The following is a 24511-nucleotide window of genomic DNA, read 5'->3' on the forward strand; positions in this document are numbered from 1 at the left end:
TAACATACATGTATACATACACTGTACATAATGTACACATCTTCAGCCCTCGATTTGTTGATACAGCTGTAATTCTCCTTGGTTTGATTTCATTGTTTTTATCTTTTATACAAGGAAATAGACATTTCTAATTTTCGTTATCATTCTTGTACCATCATAGTCATAAAAACACATAATTAAGATATAAACATCATAAAAATTCAGTTATAAAATAAGTCCATTTCTTAATAAGCAATCTTTTTGGAGATTTGCGCGGACATATATCTAGTTATAATAACGACTTTTAAAGGCGACTGTCACATGACCAAGAAAAAAAAAGTAGCCATGGTACATTTGTATATATGTACACAATAAAATTTGCATAACATCAAATACATTGTATACACATCTTCAATCATCAACTGGTTGTGGGTATTGACTGTGTAGTGTGTTGGGGGAAAACCCTAATATTTGGCATTTATCTGGGATAGAGCTGGCCGGAAGGCTTCATCTTTCACACGCCGAGTTCCTCGTGGTTGGCCCATAACCAGTCGTGGTATTTGTTCAACATGTGATCAGTCGGTTTCACCTGGATGGCGGGACAAAAGAAGACACAGCGAAATATAATATTCCTGGTATCATTTCAATTCAATCCAGTTCAGTTCAATTCACATTTTGTTGCAATGATCACAAGTTCGTTCAAATACAAGTCAGTGTCATACAAAATATAATTGCGTATAAGTATACTTTGAAAGCGGAATAGAAAAAAGAAAATGAGCAAGTGTATAACCTACAATAAACTGTTTGTTCTAAATCACTGTGCAAGTGGAAAAGAGAGAGCTCACGTAAAAGACAAGCTTACAGATTATGTGGACCACTCAATTTATTGGAAGTAGGTTTAAGAAGAAGAAAAAAGAAGGTAATGGTATGGAAGTACACAGAAGCACATACTTGCACAGGCACACAAACGATCGAAGAAACAAAGGCCAAGACATGACAATGATCGTGTGATTAATGTGATCAATGAATGTGATCAAAATGATCGTAACATAACTACAATCATCTTAACAACAATGTCATCACCCGCAATCAACGGTATTATAGGCACGACACCTTCAGACACAACAATATTTTGTTGTTCATTATCGGAACAGACTAACAGTTATACAGTGTTAACGATGACAAATGATACAGAAAGAAAATTAGCGAAATGAATGAACAAATTTAAAACACAGACACGCAGAGACAGAAACAGATATTTTTTACCTGTCTCCATTCATTTACACAGAATATTCTGTACGAATCGTTGCCATATTTTCCGATACCATGAAGCTCGATGGGGTAGGTCCAATCCTTGGTGAGGAACTCGTCTGCATTTATAGCAACAACAACAACAAAAAAATACCTAATAAGATATAATTATTTTCATTTTTTTAAAAAGGAGACACAAGAGAGAGAGAGGAAAAGGTAATTATGTGAAAACCGCGAGTGCATAAGACTGGTCAAGGTGTGATTTTATTTGGCACTGTTCAAACCAATACAGGTGATAAAATATCATTCCTTTCACTAAGATAACACGAAATAAAAACTGTAATTGGTGTAAGTCTCCACGACTACAAAGTGATTTTGTTTGTGCGTGTACTTGTGTGTTAAAGGGACTGTTCAGTACTGGTTGAGGTGTGGATTCATGTTTTGAACATTCCTAAGTGAGATAATGAGAAACCTCTTATGAAATATGAAAGAGCATGTAATTTTGAGCAGGATTCAACGTTTACTTGATGAAAATTGGTTTTCAAATGGCTGAGATATCCAAAAAGAGTAATAATAATAAAAGGCGACAGGCCACGCCTTTTATTAGGATCTCTTTGGTTCACCTTGTTTTTGGATATCTCAGCCATTTGAAAACCGATTTTCATCAAATAAACTTTTGATACCCCTTAGAATTGCAAAGCTCTTTAACATCTCGTAGAGTGGTTTCTGAATATCTCGCAAAACGTTAGAAGCTAAATCCTCACCTCAACCAGAAATGTACACACCCTTTAAGCTGAGCCACGAAACGTGACGCCATCACTTAGGCCCTACTACGCTTTCCGCAATTCAAATTTTATTTTATAAAATGGAAATAATCGGTCACTGTTAATGGTTTAAGGCAAGCACAAATATCTAATTGTCCTTAATTGACTTGACTTGACTACTTGACTTGATGTTATCAATCAACTATAGAAAACAAATTGACAGTCGATTGCAAACGAAAAGTATCTAACCGCTCTTCCAAATCGACCGATAATAATGACTACAGAGGATATCGACTGATAGCAACTATGTCGGTCTAATTTATCAATGGAAACCCCTTTGGTGTTAGCACTGCTTTCCCTAATGACTCAATCATTGTTATTACCCAAGCAGTGCCAGATAATTGTATTTACGTTCGAGTCAAGAACCACACTTATTATGATACAGAAAACTTTGTCAAAGGGTTTTATCGCTGGCCAGGAATAAAAACCAAAGATCTTCCGGTTATTACGAGTCCATAGCCTTTAAAGGCATTATGGGTGATGTTCGCTATTCCGAAGATTTGTTAATCCGAAGATGAAATAAGGTTCATTATATTCCAAAACACTTATTCCGTAGGCCTATACCTATAGATGTTCGTTCATCCAAACATTTGTCGCGTTATTTCCGAAGGTTCGTTCATCAAAAAAAAAAAAAAAAAAAAAAAAAATGTATAGTTCGCTAGTCCGAAGGGTCGATAATATGAAAAGAAAATAAGGTTCCTTATTTCGAAGAATAGCTAATAAGAAAACGGGGAGGGGGGGGGGGGGAGGCGCGTACAATCGAACCTTCGTTATAACGAACGTTTGTTTTTTGTTTTTTCATTCTTGGATCAACGAACCTTCAGAAAAGCGAATCTTATTCAATTTTCGGATTGACGAACACAATTTCTTTACGAGAATCATAAACCTTCGGAATAAAAAAACTTTGAAATAACGGCCTTCGGAAAAACGAACTTTCTAAACGAACTGTAGCCGGCAGTATGACGCGGTGCATGTTCTTGAATTCTACAACTAGGAACTAATTACCATACCTAATAGCACGGCTAGTTAGTGGTATATAAAAAAAAATAAGACAAAATCTCCAAAACGTTGGCACCTGAAAAACGGATGAGCATCTTGGCTCTCTTTTCAAAGAGACCGAGCGGTTGTAGCAGGTCTGCGATTTCCCTCCAGTCCGCCTCCCTGGTCTTTTCCGGTGTGTCCCACTTCTTGAAGAATTCCCACACAACTGGGATTGCCTTCTTCCCTAATATTTTAGGGAAAAATATGAAACAAAGCAATGGCGAAAATATCCAACAAATCTCGCATATCTTGCACATCGTTTACAGATTCTTCAGACGATCAGGTTCTTGGTTTTAGGGAAGAAATGTTTCTCAAGTATCAGGATTATGATTCTGATCGATCATGATACTACATGACCGTATTGTCTGCTTAATTCGTTGCTATATAAAGCAATCTGCGCAACGTCGAGAATTCAGTAAAATTGTAGATAAGGGCTTTGATAACGGAAAGACAGAAATACAAGTATATCAATCTGGAAAAGTACATTAAGAGGACTATTAGAATAAATGTTATTTGCTCATCTTCTAATGCTGTGATATGTTGTCATGACGTAAATGGTAGAGCGTCACCAAGTTGGACTAATATTGAGAGACACATTTTTAGATCGAAAACATTAAAAATGTTGCTGTAAAAGCTATCAATTAATTTTTTTTTTTTTTTTTAACCAGAGATCGTATTTAACTTCAGCTGCGTAATTTATCCTCATGATATGGCAACACTGGAATATCGAATAAAATATGGGGTCCCGTCAAGCAAGTGAAGGGACTGTTATACCTGTGGTCCGGTTGAGGAAGATGGTCCCAACAAGCAGCTTCCACGGGTCGTGGAACAGGCTCTCCTGGAGAAGATTGTACGGCGAGCGCGGCGGGGTCCATTGGCGCGCCGACCTGTTTCCGTTGCGGGGGTTACCAGGAGGAGGGAGCGAGACACTGTTCCGTCCAAAGTACGGACTTCTCCTCGATGACGGTGAAACACCTGTGGACGAAGTCGCTTTCGTCTTGCTTGTCGGTGATGAGGGAATGCGTGAGCGATTACGGGTAACATGTCGGGTCGCGGCCGATCTTGTCGAGCGTTTTTCTTTGAAAGTCGAAAAAGAAATTACAGCATGTAACAAATAATGAGATATTGAAGGAGAAACACATGACTTGATTGGGCTAAACAGACTTACTTTTGGTTGACAGTGTGTACGTTATTATGGCGACCCTGTACTTATAGGCCTACACTGTACAAGACCTTGAAGCAAGAGCGGATACATCAAACTAACACAGAGGTGATGAAAGGAAAGTAGGAACGTTGCTCAATACATGAATGATATACATAATTTGATTCCTGATCAAACTCCATTTATGCGGTATTTTCTAGTCACGTATTTAGATTGATTCAGACTGAGAGAGCTATTATATAATAATTAGCTAGACATCTACGTATCCAATTATCCGTAGATTATGTAGATTTGTCTAGATTCGTGTAGGCCCACATTTATCTACTCATTTGCTATTACTGTATAATTTACAGTGCCTGCGTATTAAGCAAACCCCCCTAATTGAATGCATGTATAATCAAAGTACTTATTAGGGGATTGTTGAATACGCAGGTACTGTGCTATCAAGTGACACGCATTATTCTAATTGGAAATTTTGATAATCTTAGAAATCAAAATAAATGAGATGAGAAACTTTTTTCTGTCGTTTTCCCTATTTTCATGCAACATCGGAAAAGGCGCAATGTAATATGAATATGAATGTTCGATATGTTTTCCAAAATATATCAAGATAGTCTTTAACTCCCTTTCTAGATTTTTCAGGAGTCCAAAGAGAGAGAGAGAGAGAGAGAGAGAGAGGGAGGGGGATTATAAGATAATATCAGAGAGGTGATTTTCTTCTCACTTCCCTGAAATACCGGGTGAAGTCACATACACCCTTATTTGTTTCTTTGTTTGTTTTGTTGTTGTCTACAATATTCTCGGAACATATTTCATCGTTCTTTATTGGTACTCCTTTAAAGGAGATTTAGGGAGCACGCATGCTGTCTCTCCGATCCTCCCCACCCCCCTTCCCCGAATACCTCACAATTACTCCCATCAGCAATAAAATGGCGGTGAAGAAAACGGATTTTTCATATCGCTGTTTTATTTCCTCTCCGTATAGGTATTTATTTCAGTATGGTACATGATGAATACGTCTTGCGTTTAATACTCGCATACATATCCCGTCTTATAATCTGGAAAAGAAAATACAAGTAATACCAAAACACCCCCCCCCCCCTTCAAAAAAATCTATTAAAATAGTTATTATGACCGGGCCTACAAATACAATGTATAATATTGCTTCTGCATACGTTTTTCTCTATCACTGCGTCAATCAAATGCTCCTGTTTTGCTTACCGGAGAATCAAAGCCACGAATATCAAGTATACATAATTATCTCTGCAGTATTTTCAATGGAAAGAAATCTTCAGAAAAGCCCCCTTGAAGACAAATGTTCAAGAGAAAATCATAACTTGATTGATTATTTGCTGGAACAAATCCGTGATCATTAATGTCTTTTTTTTCTCTGAAAAAAAAAAGGAAAAATAAATTATGTTATGAAAAATAAATGAAAAACATAAAAACCGAACAATATGATAACGATGGGATTATACCCTGATAGCTTATACATTGCAGGTCTTTGTTTATTTTTAACAAAATGAAGGGCAGTCTTACTGTATATCATTATCGAATACAGCATATAATGATACATCGCATAATCCATAGATGACTGCATATTTGGTTTGGAGGTAAACAAAGGTATTCCCTGGAGAGCGTAGTATTATACGTAATGTATACGGTTCCATACACCTGACATACTCAGATCAACACCGGGGGCGGTTTCAATACACTCGAAAATCAATCCCAAGTTCAGTCCAACTGGTCTTAGGGCCAATTTTGGGATTAATCATGCAGTCCTGAGAAGTTAGGAACTGTTTCACTAAGCCATTTTATTTTGGGAACAAGAATATTCCGGCGCCCATCTTGCCACGTCCACGAATACATCTTGAATGTCTACATATCCTTGTCAACCAGATCTGAATCTGTCCCATTTGTATAGAAAAGTTTACAGTTTGGCTCGATATACTAGTTCCCAAGTTCCCATGTTTAGTGAAACAGGGCCCAAGAATTATGGAACTTGGCTTTTATTGCTTGCATGGCATCTCAATCCGGAATGGTGTTTGCACTGTCGCAGTTACACATAGTAACAACTTGCCGTAGGTGGCAGCATTCAAAACATCGTGAGCTACTGCATGGTAAATGTACATGGCGTGACACTGCATCAGTTTTAGCGAGAAAGAAAAATGGAAGGGATCTGAAATTGAAAGGAAATATTTGTTATATGTTGTTTGTTGCGTTGCTAGATTCTCAACATTTTATTTGGATAGATATACAATGCATGTACAATGTACAATGTACAATGTACATACAGTATATTTTATTCACTGGAGCATATACACTGTATTGCATTTTACAGACTTCTTGAAAACAATATTATACTGTAGAAGATATTCTGACACAACTGTGCAGAGCATGGAAGAGACTATGTGCACAGTGTTCATGCGCATGGCTACAGAGCAGCACGGGTGAGACAATTTTAGGATGTCTGCAGCTAGGTAGAACTCCAGTCCTTTGTGTGTGTGTCTGTTTGTCTGTATACAAAGTATGTGAGCATTTGTCTGTGAAATTCTTTTTGCTGTTATGCACTTGTCCAATCTGTTATACACCTCTTCAATTTGCACCCCCTTTTTCACACAAATGAAACATTTCCTAAAAATGTCGCCATGGCGACTGGTATGCCTCCGCCTTAATGTATGATTCTCCTTTATAGGTCTATAGTACGTCTTGACAATGTGTGATAACAGTTCCATCTAATTGGCAAAATATTAATGTTCACTTTCCTTGAAATAGGTTTATTTGGATGGATAGCTACATTTTCTAAGAGCATGTATTTGGGGATTTGAAGACTTTTACTTGGCTTTTGACCCTTTTACAATTCTATGCATTTAGTAATTTTTCATGGTATAGAGAAAAAGTGGAATTTCTGTATTAAATACATTGTAGTATATTGTTAGCACTTTGACTTGGCCTTTGACCCTTGTCCTTTGACCATATGACCTTAAAATTCCCAAGAGAATCACTGTCGGGCAGAACATTAGTTTATGATGATTTTTTTTCCCCAAACGTTTCACGGTTATGCCTAGAGCCACTTCCGAAATATGAAGGAAGAAGTGAAATTTAGCACTGTTCAATTGACCTCTGACCTTTGACCTTTTTGGCTAAAAACTTCCTAGAGAATCTCTATTGGGTACGGTAATACATGTACACACCAAGTTTCCAGAAAAATCCTGCAGGCATTGCATAAATACAATGGAAAAAGTAAAATTTAATGAGTTGACCTTGACCTTTGACCCCCTGATCTTTGACCTCATGACCCCCAAATTCCCTACATAATCACTGCCAGTCAGTACATGCATATGTACTATGTTCCATGAAGACACCTTGAACCATATCTGAGATATGGAGAAAAAAAGTGCAATTTTAACATTACTTGACCTTTGACCTCATGACCCGAAACTCTCACTCGAGAATTTTTATTGGGTAATACATGTAAACACCAAGTTTCAAGAAAATACCTTCAGGCATTGCATAGATATGGGGAAAATTGTGAAATTTTGAGCATTTGACCTTGACCTTTGACCTTGAGCACCTGCACCCAATAGCTGACAGGCACAACTTCACCCCCTCATACATATACCTGCCAAGTTTCATTAGGATACCTAAAGCGGTTTTTAGTTATGCTGTCCACAAAATTGATTACGGACGGACGGACGGACAACCCGAAAACATAATGCCTCCCGCGACACTTTGTGGCGGAGGCATACAAATACTGTAAAGCAATATTTTTTTTTGCAGCATGAATTTTTCACGATTTGGAGGCGACGGTCTTTTCGTAGCAAATTGCCACTGGCAATCAATGCATGTGTAGTGTAGAAGAAGTTTTGCATGCATTGTACTTTTGCGAATATTGGCTCTCACAGAATTCACAAAATCAGAATGCATGTGAACATTATATTTTTGGTTTTACAGCAGTTGCTGTTTTTGGTTTTGGTCTTTTGTTGTTCTGTTTGCTTTGGTCATTTCTTCGTCTGTGTTGTCTAGCGCAGATTCATGCAATGCTGAGCCAACCTAGCTTGTGAAAATGTAAAGAAAAAATGATGATGAATTGAATGTCATGTATGTTGGAAAGCGATGCATTTACATGTATCCCCCTTTTCTATGCACTTTGCTTTAGTTCTTTCTTTTTTTCTTCCTTCCTTATATTGTGCATAACCTTTCCTTCATCCTTTAAGTACATGTACATTGTGTCGGCCAATGGTAATGGATGGAAACATAATATGATGCCAAAGTTACAAACAAAACAAGAAACATGCATGCCAAAATGGTGTAAAAGTACAAATCATTAAGCAGTTTAATTAAATACATCATGGAGCATCACATATTCATAAGCACAGTTGTACTCATACAATGTACATGTCTAATTTCTTGAAAGAGAAGAAAAATACCAAATTATCCCTTAATAGAAAAAAAGAAGGAGGGAGACAACACAGCAATTCATCACTATTTACCAGGTCAGGAGAAGCCGCTGACAAATGTAAATCTACAAGTCTACAACTAGCATATATCTGGACAATGCCTTGACAAGAAATACAATTACCATTCATGAAAATCATACATGAAACTACATTTTAGCAAGCTGTCTATATAGTATGAATTCATAAAAAGACGATAGAAATTCAAATATGTACAGACATTATATTACAGGAAAAAAGTAACTATCCTGCATGTGAAAATATATATATACAGATATATATTCTCTTCTTCAAATAGTCAGATGTATAAATCTAATTTCTGAGTATTCATTGCAAGCATTTAATCTACAATTCATCTGTATTTCTACATTATAATTTTTGGTGAAATGTGCAGATACCTTGAAACAACATACATTTGTACTACAGGTGTATCTTTAACACCTACAGTGTGTATACAACATTTGGATTAAACCATTGAGTCAGGTGTGGAACATGGACATAACTTGGTACACTGCACTGTCAAGCCAGAACAAATCATTGAGTACATGTACCCATATCACCTAACTCAATGGCAAAACACAATACAGCTGTACAACCATACCTATGAATGGCTAGTGATGCCTACAATGTACACTGTATTTGAAAAATGAAGAAAAGGCCAGCATTAGAAAATACATCTTCCTCTCAGAATGGACACAAGGATTTAGCACAAAATGTTATTAAAGTGTTACAAACCCAAGATCAATATATTTTTGCTGTAAACCCCTTCCAACATCCAAAGTGCCCCCCTCCATTTACTCCGGCCACAATCCAAACTCCTTTATTCATTGTTTTTTGTTGTTGTTGTTTTGTTTTGGTTTTTTCGTTTTGTTTTGCTTTTGTTTTGTTTTGTTTTGTTTTTTTGTCTGACAACCTTCATAAATGCAAAACCAGACTGTTGGGGAAATAAATGCCAAAACACATCTAGCACACTGAATCCATTGACAGAAGTAAGGGCTGCAGTGCAGGCTAGCAGGGATATGCCAGCGCTTAGTGAAGTTAACCTACGATTCATATACCAGAACCCCCAATTCAAGACTGTATGTACACAAGAAATTCAACATGTGCATTATTTGCACACTTGATTTAGTTAAACCTATTGGAGGTACTACTTGAAAGTGTCGCTGACATCTCATGCAATTTACTTGCCAGTGACAATGAAAGGGTTAGATGACAGTCCAGTTTGTATGTGTTGTGAGGAAGCAAACAGGCAATGACATTAACACAAATTAATCATAAAATGAACAAAGCTTTGCATTATGATAATTGACAAAATCTTAATCCCATAACCCCCGCCCCTATCCCCAGGATCAAATTTTACAGATAGCATTTCAGATATGAAAGTCACTTTTCATTTTTCTGTTACAGTATATGGCACTTGGCACACAAATAACACTTAATAGAGTCTCAGGGATTCTAATGTTGCAAAGAAAAATATCTACACAAACCACTATCACGCTATTCCTTTGTCTAGTACAACTGCATGTCAAACAAATAGGGGATAATATTGTAAGCATAGATTTAACAATACATGTACACACTATCATTTTCCAAAAGATGACAAACTGTTCCCATCCTTTAGATTTTGAAATAAGGAAAAACAACCCACTGAGGACGAGTGCTGAGTATACTCGGGCAGGTGTCTAGAGAAATGCGTGCTGTAGCAAAATCAGTCTGTCTTCAATGGGTTAACATACACACATTAGCTGTTTAAAAAAACACCGAACAAACAAATGTAGAATAATGCTAAAAATCTTTCATTCCCTGCCCCTGCATGCCATCACCCCAATTTCTACAATTTTGGTACATTGTACTACAGATTGTATGTTACAAGTGACACTGCAATATCTGTGCCAACTTATCCCTGGAAGCAGATCATACATTAATCAGCTTTAGGTGATTCATACTGATGTTCTGTGCAGTAGCAATATTCCTATAAAGCATTCTGTTATGATGGATCATCCTAGCTTGCTCTTTTGCTAGGTGTCTGAATTACTCCAGAACATTGCATAGATGATTACAGCTCATTATTCCGAAGGTTCATTATTCCGAAGGCTCTTCAGTCCGAATATTCGTTATTCCGAAGGTTCGTTATTCCGAATTTCACTTTCGGATTAACAATTCTCCGGAATAATGAACCTTCGGAATAAAACGACAAATGTTCGGATTAACAAACCCTTTTTCATTTTCGGATTAACAAACCTCCAGGTATAGGGATTTTGTGTGTTTCGAATAGCGAACCTTCGGAATAACAAACAGCACCCGCATGGACAATGACTTTAACCACACATAATCAAAGACACCGTTTGAAAACTTGTAATACTGTGCTACCACACTGTAAAACAGTGTCTTGGATGTTTTACAGTGTGGTGGCATAAATTTAACAAATTGTCAAACTTGGCTGACTGACCTGCATTACGATGTTCAAATGGATGAAAAACACTCCACAGTACAAAGTGCTGTACACGCCAAATATTTTGCGAGGTTTTTATTTTTACGAATTTTGCGAGTTAGGTGTTATTTGTGAATTGAAAAACACACGAAAATATTAACTCTGATCCCGACATGGATGTGACATGCACACATATTTTTCTTTGTTCAAGGTTGTACCAATGTGCTCCATAAGTTCACAAATCTAACCACTCGCCAAATTGTGGGAAGTCCCAGTTTGTGAAAAATTAGACTCGCTAAATATATGGCGTGTACAGTAGGTATTGGAAAATTATGCTGTAGTAGCAATCATGATATGTATCTCTCAATAAATCTCCCTGTGCTGATTAAAGCCATTCTGGAATGATTCATTCTATCATTACTGTCCATTGGAAGATGCGTTTGTTATAACCCAATCCATTTATAGATTTTCACTTCTTTGAAGAATTTGATAATGATATCAAGCCAGTTCTGTTCAGCTTTGTTTACAAATAATAGCAGAGACACTGGTACCATACAAACAGGCAGCCCAGAGTCTCTAAATTGGAAACAGTTCATGTAATGTGAGATTTTGTGAAATGTATGGCGTGTGACAAGTCACCTGGGTCCCAGTTCATAAAAGGTGCTGGTACAGCAATATTTGCAAGAATAACAACTATTGGTAATAAAAGCCAAATGTTCAGGAAGAAGGATATTTCTTATTAACGTGACACTAGCCATCGCAGCAAGAATTGTTCTCATATAAACTTTTTTTTTAAAGATATGATCTGGAACTCTGGTAAGGACTCCTTCCAGGGAGAAAGAGTGGATAATTATGGCATAGTGTTGCACTAAGTTTGTAACTCATACTGTAAAACCAGAAACATTGGCAGCATGAAACTATCACGAATAGGAGTTGATGGCCTTTCCAGCAACATGAAACTTTCGCAGATTGCCACTGGCATTCAATGCATTGCATAGACAAAACCTTTCACTTACACTTTACTTTTGCCAATCTTGGTACCTCAGGAAATTCAAAAAGTTTCATGCAGTTGAAAATTAACAGTTTTACAGTATCTGACTCTCCCTGTAGAAGACAAAATAGGTGAACCCCCAAAGAAGGCAGCTGTGTACAGGATGTGATAGGGAATCTACAAAATATATGCCATGGTCATCCATTGAAATGATATATTTGCACAGTCCATAGAATGTTTATGAACAGCAGTGTTCCAGTCCAGATACCCCATGGTACACGTAACGGCATCATGCAAGTCCTATAAAAAGGTCATGGGCTATGCAGGTATTGTGTATTGGTAGGTCTTTTTTTAAATACTGTCCAGTAGTCTTCCCCTAGAACCAAATGATACCCATTCATCCATGCAGGTGCATGAACACAATAGTTATCAAAAATTAAAAATACATACACACAGAAAAGGGCAATTACAATAAACCCCCTGCCAGGCAAATACACAGTGTAGCTCCATTTGGGTTTTACAATTCCTATACACCAATCATCAGCCCCTTTGAGATTACTACAGCGTAAATGCAGTCATCATCCTCACATCATCCTCCATTATTAGATGTCATCCAGAAACAGAAATTGACAGTTTGCTTTCAACTACTTTCAGGGATGCCAAGTTCAAAAAAAATTTGTGAGTGAGATTTTCATGACTCGGCATCTCGGTATGCGAATGTGCGCGCGAGCGAGGGTGTGGGAGGGTCCCCCCCCCCCCCCAAGTCTCACGCAGAATGCGTGAGAGTTGGTAGCTCTGTAGTTTAACTACAGTGTAGTTAACGCATTTCCTCACTAGTTTGACAAGTCTGATCTCATGTCTCATTTGAATTGACCATCATCATTCCTAAAGAATTCTGACACATCCCTTGGCAGAAAGCCAAACTCTATCTGAAATGTGGCAGCTGTACTCAAAAATTTTGTTTTTTGTTTGTGTTTGTTTGCTTGTTTGTGAGTGTGTGTTTTTGTGTCTCTTCCTATCTTTAGCTTTTTACTTTACCAAGAGTGAAAGTAAATGAGTGTAAGATTGCAGCAAACCCTTTCTGAGACTGACAAACTGTGTTACAAAGCCTGAAATATTGTGTTATTCCTTGGATCTACTCCTTAAATATTCTACCCTAGTGACAAACACAAAGTTATCCCTTTAAAAGTCAGCACTATCAAATATGTATATCAAGCAAATACATGTAGTATGCTAATGAAGCTATGGGATACAACACTGAGAAAAGTTGAATAATTGCCTATGTTGAAGGTCTTTTCAAGTCTTCTTCTCTTTATATGCTACTGATTTTAACCCTTCATAAGTCAAATTTTCTCGAAGTCAAAGCTACTTCTTTAGTCCAAATAGATTCGACTCAGGCAATGTTGACTGTACATTTTAATTCAAAAATGCAAATCATAAATATGTCAGTTCTCACTAAAAAGAATAAAAGATAAATACACTTCAACCTCACCTATCAGTCAAATCCAAATAGACCAGAAAAAAAAAATGATCTACCTGAATTCTGACTTACACAATACAATTAGCACATGTTCATATCCATCTGGGGTATAATTTTTCTTTGACTTAGCCAAGTTTTCCACTTGAGCTAGGTCAACTAAGGGGAGGTTGACTGTATGTGACAATCTAATTTCTATTGCAAACTGCAAGCTATTTCATCTTCCAGGGCTTAAAGTTCCAGTCACATGCATAAGACAGAGTTAGACTTCAAGGCAAATATTATCGCAATGTTGCAGACTTTTTACAAATATGCAAACAACCCCACCTCAACTGGGAGAATATGTTCATCACAATCATAACAAGTCTCTTTCAGAGAGTGGACTCCACACTAAGTACAGGCAAAGGCCATTTAAATACACCAAGAATCTCAGGACTATTAGATTTTTCTAGGTATTATAAAATCTCATTAAAATTGATACCCTTCTACAGATTGCTACATATATACACACATGCAGGATTACAGACTGTTGCTACATGTCAAGTCCCACTTGCAGTTGAGTGAATCACATGGTTAGTACAAATTTGTGTCATAAACGAAGTGTGTCAATATGTGTTAAATGAATTAAAATGAATTAAAAGGTCCTGTTTACCTTTGGGAACAGTGATTTAAAAAATGTTCAAGATATCGCATTTGATGCATATGTGTAGGTCTGTTGTACCACAAAACATCCTATCACATAAAATTTTCACAATAAAGCCCAAGATATAAAGAGATAGTATCAGTATTTTTCTCATTAACCGTAACTGTAGACAGTTTAGTCTGGCAACAAATTCATTATAACTATTGTTCACATTTTGTGTATTTAACAATATTACTTAACATTGGTTATATGGATTCAAATTTTTACAGTGGTTGTTTCTATCCCAAACTCACACTTAAGAACTACTTTAAAGCACTAATGGTGGGTTTTTGTTTCATCTGCAAATCGAAGGTTATGCCTTTAAATATTAAGACCACCTGATTGTTTATTTGAATTTTCAGTGGGGGGGGGGTTCTTATCTCTTCTGATGATGTTCTATCTATGCATTCATAACATCTATATGGGAGTGGAAGCATCTGCTATTCTATGCCAAAGAAACAATCATTGTAAACAAAGAAACCAAGTAGGGAAATACATCTGTAGTGACTGTTTCACCAGTAAAATTCTATCGAACTAATGATATCTACATATTAAAATCAGCTCACTATATTGAGTGAGTTGTGCAAATGACATCCATTTTTAACAAAGTCTGCACTAGGAAAATCCTCTCAATAACAAATCTTGTTGTATCAGTGTTGATTGTAATCCAGTTTGTTTATATATCATGTTATGCATATTTTCTTCCTTCACAACTCAAAGTATTTCTTGTTTCCGGGCAGAAACTACGCAGCAAATAAGGACATTAAAGCAGATTTTACGCAGTATTATTTCTTGGATAACATTTGTGAAAATGACTCTTAGCAATGACATTAATCCCCTCCCAGTGCTAATGTTGAGAAATAGTCACTGTAAGCCTCAATCAGTCACAAAGAATTAGGTGTGGCATTACATTTGAAAAAAATAGTGCATGCAGTACTGTAAAAGTGGAATTTACACGCGAGTAATTTTTCGTGCTCGGCCGGGCAAGATGAATTTTGCGTACGTTCTTTACAATTCTGTGGAATCAAAACATTAAAAAGTGTATACGTGTACATGTATATTAGAAGCAAAAATATTCACTAGCTTTTATTTTTGCGCCAGTTTCTGGTCGCGCAAAGTGCTAAAACTCCATTTTCCTTTACCTTGCCGACACAGTGACACGTGTACATTAAGGTTTGAGGATTAAGGTTTGATATTTGGGGAAACAGCACACTTCATGCACGCCATACCAGCAGGCAGAAACATAATCCGACAGTAGAAGTTTTGCGGTGAATATTGCATGAGCAACTCAAGGCCCACTGAGTGGAGCATTTTCCTCTTTACAGGAGGGGGGGGGGAATTCAGCCATATTTTTAGAATAAACACAGAGATTTCTGATGAAGGGCTGTGCTGTATACAACTGAAGTACAAGGGCTTGAAATGTCTCGCTTCTAACACACACGCTAGAACAATGCAATTAGCTGTTAATCATCATTAGTCATCATTCTTGTATTTCATAACATCTGCATCTCTTCCACTAAAATGTGACACATGCAACAAACCAAAAGAAGCACATCTTCCTATTGAAATGCAACACTTCATTACCCTGATTGCATCAAATTTCTCAAGTAATCCTTTCCTGCAGCCAAGCAACACTTACATTCTCCCTTTCCCCCTCTCCTACACATACACAGGAGAAGTTGCAAGCATGCTACATGAACATGACTTAAGTCATATACATCAAGGTTCATAAAATTTGGCTAAAGTCCTCAATTCAACTGCATTCTCAGGAAAAACAAAACAAAATAGAGAGGTATTATAATGGCAAATAGAAGGTATTCCACATGTAATTGGTCTACTCAGAACATCTAGTTTTTCGCACCTCTGGGACTTCTCTTGGGTGAAAGCTCAGGGGAAGCTGCCTCCTCTTCCTCCTCGAGACCACTACCCTCGTCAAACGAATCCTCCTCATCCTCGCTCTCCGCACTGCTTTCGTCTGTCCCCTTCTGCTGGAAATTGATCTTCACTAGCAGTTTCTGGAATTTTTCCTGCCTGTTCTTCTTCATGCTCGCCTTTTCCGGGGGCGGCATTCGCACTTTGCGCGGCTCCTTCCCTTTCTTTTTGGGCAGGGCAGCGCTCTTGGTCGGACTCCTCCGCTTCCGCTCCCGCACCACGATGGCCTTCTCCTCCCTTGGCTTCTTCTGCTTCTTCGGGGAACCCCTCGGCTCCCGAGAGTTGGATCGCTTCGCTGCCGTCTTGACGGGGGACTTTGACCGCGCCCTCGGCTGCTTGTTTGTGGGCGGGGACCTAACTGCAGCCGGGGTGGCTTGGGATTTCAGATTCTTGGGTTTGAATATAAAGTCTGCAGCAGTATATGCTGATTTGGTCTTGGCCAGGTGATCTGTGACTTCCTTCATGGAACGCAATCGCTTGCCTTCAGGACTGCAAGGAGAAGAAAAGGAGAAAAAAACAACAACTAATGACCTCACGTCAGGGAAAGAACAACTTGATAGCAAGAAGTGATGAGGTTTTTGGGTCTTTACACAATATCACTACAAAGCTAGCAGCAAGAGGCAGTGATGTTGCCTTCCGTTGCAAGGCCACGAGAGAAGTTTTATTTTCGTATTCATTTATCTTTTCCAAGAATGTAAACTATCCACGATATAGAGATGTTGCAGGCTCCAGACACCACAAGGATATTTCCTACAATAATTTAAACAGAAACCTCTAACATGAGTGACTAAAACTATTGAAAAGCAAACCTAAGCACCCTTTGCACAGAGGAAATATTCCCTGATTAATTTCTGTCAATCAAGTTATACATTATTAGACTTTCCTAGCAAATAGTAGAAAATAACATTTTAGCTTCACATCTTTCACTTTTGATTCACCTTTGACCTCCCATAAAATGAAATAAGAAACCACTTTCATGATCACAGTTCTGTTGAAATCTTCTGAAATATATCTGGTACAACCATTTAGCATAACAGCAGATGCATGGGCCCTATCGCATGCAGGACCTACACGACAGTACCCGACTTGAATGGTGACAGGCAGTAGAAATCTGGTTTGATGATTAGGTACTGCTATTGTTGAGACCGCTGGCCTTACTATTCAAACAAATCTTTGACATAAAAGGGCACAAGTGTTTTAATAGCTTGGTTGATTAAACTTTGGCTAACCCACATGAACCAAAGTGTTATATAAAGCTAGAAATGTTGCTATGGCAACTGGTATGCCTCTGCCATATCGCATTGTTCTCCCAATAGGTACTAGTATAATAGTAAATCTTTTCACAGGATTGGCAAAAAAATGAAGTGACAAATTTGAAAGTTTGGCACAACCACAAATGCGTTGACTGTTTACATTCCTTGAGTCAGATTTCATTTGGATGGCTAAATTGTTTTAGAGAACAAGAATTCAGGAATTTGAGCATTTCACTTGACCTTTGACCATTGCCCTTTGACCCCATGGCCCACAACTTTCTTCAAATAATCACTAACTGGTAATATCCAATTTTCACAATACTTTGAGCAATTGTCAAAATATGGGTATAGATAGTGACATCTCAACATTTTCACTTGACTTTTCACCCCATGACCCAAATCTTTCCCAAAAGAATAATTTTGCAGAATTTTTACGCATCTATGTACCTAGTTTATCAAGTGTATGGATTGAGTAATCTCAAAGGTATGGAAAAAATAGTGTAATTTCAGCATTTAACAGTAGAATTTGAGCCTTTCGAACTGACCTTTGGCCCAAGACCTAATAATTCTCAGCGAATCATTGTCAGGCATTACATGCATATGTACTAAGTTTTATCAGGACATTAAGCCATTTCGGTGATATAGACAAAACAGTGAAATGTTAGCATTTTCACTTCCCCTTTGACCCTTGAATAAATATATATATTTGACCCCATGGCCCAAAACATTCCCCATAAAAGGATCTTCACACTAAGTTTCATAAAAATTCCTTCAGGCATTGCAGAGATATGAGAAAAATAGTGAAATTGTACAAATTTCACATTGTCCTTTGACCCAAAAGTTGATAGGCACAGCTTCCTCCACTCATACATAAATTTGCCAAGTTTCATTTGGACATCTCATACGGTTCTTAAGTTACGCCGTCCACAAAATCCATTATGGACGGCCAGACGGAAAGGACTGACATCCCGAAAACATAACATCCCTGGCGACACTTTGTGGCAGTGGCACAAAAATAATCCATTATTTACCATTCATGACTACGATCAAATGGTTCCAGTAGCAGAACTAAAATCTGACCAGTGTGTGTTGAAACATTGAATTTGGTCCCTTGCAGGTAGGTATGAGTTCCTTGGATACCAGCTCGCAGTGCATGATACATGGCTATTGCTATCATGAATATTCATTGACAGTTTCCAGACATCTGTGCCAATAGGCGAGCAAAGAACAGCAAGGGTAAACAGCAAATGAGGCTCTTTTGGGGGAGATCACACTGGAGCCTGGAGCCTACAACAGAACAATGTTTCAGACTTAAAGTCAAGGCATTCATTTCCTCCATTTTCTGCTCTTTTTTTTTTTAATGACAGTGGCCAAACATAACTTAAATATGAGTTTCATGTTACTATTTTACTCAGTACGATGTAAATAAATAAATGCATAAATGAATAAATATAATGCATGAAATAACTGAAAAATACTTTTTACTTGGCAAACTTGCCTCTGGAGACCAAAAACAAAGCATTTACTCAGACAATTGCCCATAACTTTGTCACTACTGGACAACTCTCTCATCACACATGCATAACAGCTGCTTAACAACCTTGTGAGGTACACATCAAATTTGCCTGCTGATGCTCCCGACATTCTCTCAGTGATTTTGCGCTTCCAGCCCGGCGGGAGTCCAAACGTTACTAGGTCCACCTCATCGTCCCCCTGCTTCTCTCCGGCCTTGATGGACACCGGCTCCTCCTCTTGCTCCGTTGAGGTTACCCGCCGCTTCTTGAAGGGTGCGGACACCTGACGCTTGTATTCCACATCTTCTTTCTTTGGCGGTACCTCAGGCTTATCCTTGTCGGGTCCCGGTAACTTCGTTTCATCAATGATGAGCTCACCATCCTCGCTGTCCCTACCATCCATTGGAATAGGTGAAAAGCTTCTTTGCTCTTTGGGCGGTTTAATAGATGTCAGTGGAACGATCTTGCAAACACTGGTGCTGTCGTTACTTGAGTCAGATGATTCAGATCTAGGGGGAGGGGCAAATGGATTCCTGTGATTACAAAATGAATGATTACAACAAAAACTCACTTGTTCTAAAGGATTTTTTTTAAATCACTGCTCCCAGTATTGATTAGTCACTTTAAAACTGTTACAGCAGATACTGATCCACTTGCAACTCACACCCGTGCAAACTTGAAAATATATTCAAATGACCCAAAACCTCAATTTACCTCATCCTCAATGGTGCTCTATCTTATAAAAAGAATAAAAGAATGAAAAAGAACTAGAAAAGCACTCGGAGAGCGCAGACCTCTGCCAGGCAGCTTATTCTAGCTGTGTGGCGCCTCGCCTAATCAGAGCACACGCTTTAGAGCACATGTGATGCAAACCTCGAATATGCGCAGCTTGAACTCCCAAATTCATCGACCCTATCTGCCAAACGATAAAAAATCCTTCAAAAGTCCATAACAATTTCTGGATCACTACCAAATTTAATCATCTGTATCACCTTTTCCTGCAAGTTTCATCCAAATCTGTTCACAACATTTAAAGTTCAATATTTTGCACACAGTCAAACAAACAAATGTCAATGAAAACATAACCTCCTTCCTTGGCAGAGGTAATAAAGTGTAGTAACTCTAAAACTAAATGACATACTACGCCCTTAATATCAAAATGTATACTGAACCCAGAAATACTAGTATTCAAATTTGCTCCCTCTAGCAGGCAACAATAGGAAATGATCAAAATATTTCAAACAGCGAGTGTGAAGTGAAATAGACCTTCACTAATTTGTCACGAACAGGAAGTTTAGTAAGAAAACTTGCAACACATCACAAAACAGCATAAGAGTGCTTCAGTGCACTTCAGAATTTTAAATGATTGCAACCTTTTGAGGATTGAGCTACTGTACTTGATTTGTTGCATGAGGAAGGTGTTAGATAAGCATCATGGAGTGCAAATCTCGATTTTGTCTGAGACATTGCAAGCATAATGCAATAGTATAGATCATATCCTTCATTAATGAAATCCTGCTGGATTGGGTACTTCCGATTGATTACAATCAAACGCAACGCTACGACTGGGACTTCGTTTGCTAGCAAGTGCAGCCCTTAGCTGAAAGACTGGTCTGCATCTTTTAATCGCGGATATGCTCTGCAGAGACTACAAACTGGCTTCACAGAGAGCAATAGAGGAGAGCCAAAAAAGCAAAAAAAAAAAAAAAAGATTAAAAAAAAATCCTCCAGACAGACAGATTTTTCTGTCTAGCGCAGCCTTGGCCCTGCACACACACATGCACATTTAAATGAAGCGCGTGAACAGAGCCATATACCCATGGTATTTGTGTGTGTACGAGTATGTACAGCATACAGAGTATGAATAGTAGCGCATTAAAGCCACCCCTGACTGCTGAGATGCTGCGCCAGCTGACTGGCTGATGGGATGGCCACACCACCAATGATCGCGGAATGGGGATGCACCAAACCCAACGCTGAGCCTCGGGTTAGTTTAGAAAGTAAGATCTTGCAGTTGAAACAGGCGAAAAAAAAAGTGAGGAAGAAAGACGACGAGAATAAAATGGAGACCATTTTTAGAAAGTTGTCTAGAATGTACGAAAAATAGATTACTTCCACCATGATGTTGCATACGCAATGATTGTACATAGACCACCTACGCCTATACTGCATTGCTTGTAATATGCATTTGTGGCTGAAATTTTATCCATAATATCCAGTGACTCGGGCCGTGGCTACAAGTTAACAACCACATGAGTGTGGCTGGACACGCGTGTGGTTGTATACACTACCTTGTTATACTGTAAAACACAATATATTTGCAGCATGAAAATTTCGTGAATTGGAGCTGAGGGCCTTTCTCGCAGCATGAAATTTTCGCAAATTGCCACTGGCATCCAATGCATATTATGTGAGCAAGAACTTTCGCGCGCATTTTAATTTCCCGAATGTTGGCGCTTGCAAAATTCACGAAATTAAAATGCATGCGAACATTCCTCATTTTCCAGTAAATAGAATCTACCAAATTAGTTCAAATTATCGCTGAGATCGCTTGCACTGTGATTATGTTCAATACACGTAAACACTGACTGACCTGATCCCGCTGCTGCGATCAAGATGCACTTGCATTAGAAAAAGTTGCAATTAAAAAGTAATATTTCAGTAGGTCCTAGATGATCTGTACTATTAATAATCAGGTCTAAGTAGTAAACATAGACATCAGTAGATAAGAGTCTCAGAAGTCAGAACCTATCGAACAAGTTAGACGTAGACTTAGGTCTAGAAGTAGAACATAGTTTCTAGTAGGCTAGTTCAGATCTAACACAGTTAGAAGACTCGGGGTCTATGCTCGAGGCAGCATTCATCATTGTGATCGACTTTGCTTGCAACTTTCTCAGTGAGATCGTGAATGCAACCAGTAAAACTAATGCCATTTTATGCGAAAAGTCAAATCATACTCAAGTCAGTTATCCATGGACCATAAATCAATTCCATTGGCATTAGCAGTTGATTAGTGTGACTTTATGAGAGTGGAATACGGCGACCAAATTCGAAGCGAAACTAAATCTAACGTTAGATTGATTCTAAATTCATGACATTAGGCCTAGGTTTTCTAAATGAAAGTTGCTTCTCGTACATCATACATGTCTAGAAAGTAGTATTAGTAGTAATACTCACAGTAGGCGTAGGTAACCTACGATCTTTATTAATCATAATTCAACAACTCGTGAAGACGGGTGTGGGACTGAGGAAATGATAACCACCGTCCCGATTCGAACAGTCTAACACGATAGCAGAAACTTCAAAAATACTTCTTGCAGTTATTGCAAATCATCTCAATGAAAACATATTTTCGTATATTTATGAATATCAAGCCATGTCGTATCATTCGATAATACTGCCATAATCCTGAAAGCCGTTTACGCACCCTATTTCTTCGGTTGATTTGGGCTGCGAACCCTCCGAGAGCGCCATTTCCGTAAGAACGGTAATGAGGCCCTCTACGGTGGTTACTAATGTTGGCGGAGCAAAGGATAGTCCACTGATCTCCCCTCTAGATCAGTGGGATCGTCCGAATCAAGACAAAAACAGCAAACAAGATGAAAGTAGAAGTAGAGCGACTGAGTTGTTCACACAAGATACCCTTTCGTAGAAAATTCTACGCGCGTTTACCACTTCGAGAATTTATTGTACGCCCCTTCTTACATATTTCTGTGTTTTTATCGGTCCAAGCCTGTCTGTACAGATTGACATTAAAAGCCTGGTTCGACCCTCCTCCATAAAAGTGAGATAGACCGGCAAGAAACAGAAACAATAATTATTAAACAAAGAGTAGAGTTTCGTATCAGATCAGGGATCATTTCAAAACGTTATAGAGGTAATTATTGGAAGCAATGTTGTCTGAAGGAGATGGGTTTCAAGTTCCTAAAATTAACCCAAAAACGCGATTGAGAGTTCTGAGCAAAGTACGTTAATAGGTTCTACAGTAGGCCCTATAGAACTATACGCCTTAGCTCTTTTACAAAAAGTGGACAATGAATAACGGAAAGCCATTGATAGAACTTTATGTTCTGCTGTGGGAGATGACATGATATGGATCATGATAGTCTACCTATGGGTCCAAATTATGATTAAACGAGAAAGTGGGCCTACTTGTATACTGTAAAACATAATTTGCGCCCTGAAATTTTCGCAAATTGGAGGCGACGGCCTTTTTTGTGTCATGAAATTTTCGCGAATTCAATGCTTGTAGTGTGGACAAGAACTTTCGCGTGCATTCTAATTTCGTGAATCTTGGCGCTCGCGAAATTCGCGAAATTAAAATGCATGCGAAAATTTCTCGTTTTACAGTATAAATATGCAAAACATAACATTGCAAAAGGCCTATACTGAGGGGAAATGGTGAATGGGGACGACTAAGCAGGACAAGAAGGTCTTTAAAGGATACTCAGTAATTTGCCCTAAACTCGAATATGAATTTAGTGAGTGCAGAAAATTTAGCCGTTCACATTTTCATAAAATTTGAAGAAGTTATTGAACAATTCATTCCGTTCAAACAGATATTTTTTTGTGTGCTGTCATCCATATACGGCCAATCGCTTGCAAAAGAAGTCTTCAACATTTATTCATAATATCACAGAGCTGGAATGAAAAGAAAATAATTAAGAGGTTCCTACATTATCTACGCTTGCTTTACATAAAAAAAGAATACATTTCCTCCATTTTACTGACATTACATACATATTGTAGCGATGCACATATCTAGGCCTATAAAGTTAGCTGTTTCCCTGCCTTTTAGATATTGCTTTTTTATTATGCAAGAAAACTAAGATACGTAGGATTCTCTATATATTCATGATTCTATGTGATATGGTTTATTTCTACTGATGCAAATCAAGATTGTACATATGATATCAATCTCAAAGGAGAAATGTCATTTTTATACTTCAGTGCATTTATCTAGTAATCTATACTTGCTGGACTGGACCATTTAGTCAGGTAGTCATCCATTTCGAAATTAATTTGATTTCATTTCATTTCATCAGTCATCTCTCTTAGAGAAAATTGCATGCAAACAACATGACACGATAAGATTATGATCACTGTGGTATAGTGGATAGAGATCTGGATTGTGAACAGAATGACTTGGGTTCGAATTCTGGGGTGGTGCGTTCATCCTTGGACAGGATGCTTGGCCCACATTGTATTAGTTATATTGACCAAGATATAAGATGGGCATTTGAACAATAACCATATGTATATACCAACTGCAGTAAAAAACACAAATCCTGCGCCTGTTCACTTGGTTTTTTTTTCTTTTAAAATTTGGGTTGACTTTACTTTAATGGAATCGTTATAACTATATTAGACTGTACGTGGTTTGTGCGAAACGTGACAGATTAGGTCTTTGAAGCTGATCCACGGAATTGAATGAATGTATAGGCCTATACATTTTCAGCTGTTTTCTTGTTGCTGTTGCTGTTTTGCAAGTATTTTTTCTGCTTTTTTTTCTCCCTA

At 38.0% G+C, this 24511-nt stretch overlaps 1 pseudogene; it reads right to left on the bottom strand.

Annotated features, from left to right (window-relative positions):
• Positions 1-493: 493 nt before the first annotated feature.
• Positions 494-22481, bottom strand: LOC139710415 (uncharacterized; annotated as a pseudogene).
• Between the last annotated feature and the right edge of the window lie 2030 nt (positions 22482-24511).

This window comes from Diadema antillarum, unplaced genomic scaffold (genome assembly GCF_040938485.1).
Source record: "Diadema antillarum isolate AM-2024a unplaced genomic scaffold, OU_Dant_1.0 seq00001529_RagTag, whole genome shotgun sequence".
NCBI lineage: Eukaryota > Metazoa > Echinodermata > Echinoidea > Diadematoida > Diadematidae > Diadema > Diadema antillarum.